Source organism: Arachis ipaensis, chromosome B10, assembly GCF_000816755.2.
Source record: "Arachis ipaensis cultivar K30076 chromosome B10, Araip1.1, whole genome shotgun sequence".
NCBI classification, from domain to species: Eukaryota; Viridiplantae; Streptophyta; class Magnoliopsida; order Fabales; family Fabaceae; genus Arachis; species Arachis ipaensis.
The window spans coordinates 20,331,383-20,333,403 of record NC_029794.2 but is presented as its reverse complement, the minus strand read 5'-3'; the positions used below and the strand labels follow the sequence as shown (position 1 = coordinate 20,333,403).

Here is a 2,021-nt window from a genome sequence, read left to right as displayed (position 1 = left end):
TTTTTAATAGATTATATCTCTAATTTAAAACTATGCTAAAAAACGTTCATACTAATTTTTTTATTTTAAAAAATAGAAATTTTAAACCATTGAAAAACGATTTATATATAAAAAACACTGAAAAAACAGTTATTAATTATTATGAAAATTTTTTTATTTTTTATATATGAATCGTTTTTTAGTGATTTAAATTTTGTATTTTTAAATTATTTAATAACATTTTTATCAATAATAAAATTCAAATATATTTTTATTAACAATAAAATTATTCAGATATAATTTTGGTGGTTTATCTAACTTATTTTTGCAGCTTTCTTTTATTTTGCAAATTTTGTAAACTTTGGTGCTTATATTTGTTTATCCTAGTTAGTAGAACCAGTGCAAGCCTAGGGGAAGCGAGGCATTACCTGCTGGTATAGTGTCCAATACTTCCAGCTTTAAAACGCGACCTCTATGGGATATTCCTGCCGTAAAAAAGAAGCATCATCAGCGGAGACAAGTTGTAAGTTTTAGTCAGTCGTGAATAACTGAGTGAATATGATAATATAAAATTTTTACAGTATATTAAAATTAAATTCTTTAATAAATGTGTTCATATACGAGGCCAAGTTACTTAGGCAAGTGTCCAGAATTAAAATTGAAAAAGTTCTGACAGGTAGCACATTCTTCCTCCAGGAACAGCAACATAAGCGTATCCTGGTCCCTGTTATGTGAATTAATTGGTTAAAAAGATTCCATAAAACTAGTTTCAAATCACAGTTAACATTTTAAACCGGAGACTGAAAAACATTTAAGGATACATCTGCTGATTTTAGTGAACAAAATGAGGCATGAAACATTTAAATAGTTTCAGCTACCAGATGAATAACTAACTTATCTCCTATCAGAATTATATAAGAAGGAAGAAAGAATATGGGGGTTATAATCTTGCATCTTACCCAACAGCAAAAAATGAAGATTATAACAAAAGGTAAAAACGAATCGCACCCAAACAGTGGACTTGGACGGCGTGACAACATCAGCTACCTCATCGGCGACGACAACATCTTCCTCTAATCCTTGCTTTGCGAGCTGGTGACCCGAGGCAAAACATTGGTCGGTGGAGAAGAGAGAACATTCGAGGTTAGCGGTGGTGAGGTAGCGACGGAGATGGTGAGAGGAGGTTAGGGCTTCGAGGAGGCAGTGGAGGGAGCATTGGATAGACAATTTGTGACCGCAAGTGAGCGGAGGGAGTCACCGCCAAAGAGAGTCACCGCCAGAGCGGAGGGTTAGGGGTGCCGGAAGAGAGATTGTCGACGGAGTCATTGCGAGCGCAGCAACGTTCTTCGCGGAGTGGTGAGGGTCACGGTGAGCGTGAGGGTGTCCTGCTTAGGGTGAGGGTGAGGCACAATGAAGAGAGGGTTAGGGTGAGCCACAATGAAGAGAGGGCTTAGGGTTAGCTGAATGACTTAGGGTGAGGCACAATGTTTGAAGGAGTTTTGTGAAAGAAGGAAAAAATGAAGTTTGAGAGACATTTCGAAGGCCACGCGCGAGTTCTTTGAAAACTTTTTTTTGGAAAACCTTTTGGCCACACTTTTGAAGCGTGCCAAAAGACTTGTAGAAAACAGCTACACTTTAAAAACGCCGTTGTAATAAAACTCTGTCGCCACGCTTTAAAAGCGTGCCGGTTTCTCTCTATGGCTACGCTTTTTAAGCGTGGCAAAAAAAGGTTGGCCAAATTTTGAATCAATTGCCACCCCCATAAAAGCGTGGCCATTGACCTCTTTCGCCACGCTTTTGAAGCGTAACAAAAAAAAACGTGGCCAAATTTCCATTCAATCGCCACCCTCGTAAAGGCGTGGCTATTGACCACTTTTGGCTACGCTTTTAAAGCATAGCAAAAAAAAGCGTAGCCATAGGCCTTTTTTCTTGTAGTGTGTTCACTCTAACGAAGGACCAGAGACAAAATGTTTGTAACTGGATTAAAGGATTAAGGTGTTCGCTCTAACGAAGGACCAGAGACAAAATGTTTGTAACTGGAT

The 2,021-nt window shown here is 38.1% G+C and overlaps 1 long non-coding RNA gene across 2 annotated transcripts in view; it reads right to left on the bottom strand.

Annotated features, from left to right (window-relative positions):
* The window catches only part of LOC107621894, a 3,806-nt gene extending 2,280 nt beyond the window's left edge, over positions 1 to 1,526 (bottom strand). The window contains exons 1-3 of one of the 2 annotated variants that reach the window (XR_001615980.2): positions 988 to 1,526; positions 614 to 703; positions 408 to 464 (exon numbers count right to left, since the gene is read on the bottom strand). This is a non-coding gene — a long non-coding RNA (uncharacterized LOC107621894). Of the gene's footprint in view, positions 1 to 230; positions 465 to 613; positions 704 to 987 lie in introns of those variants that run through there. The other variant, XR_001615979.2, reaches the window with a different exon arrangement.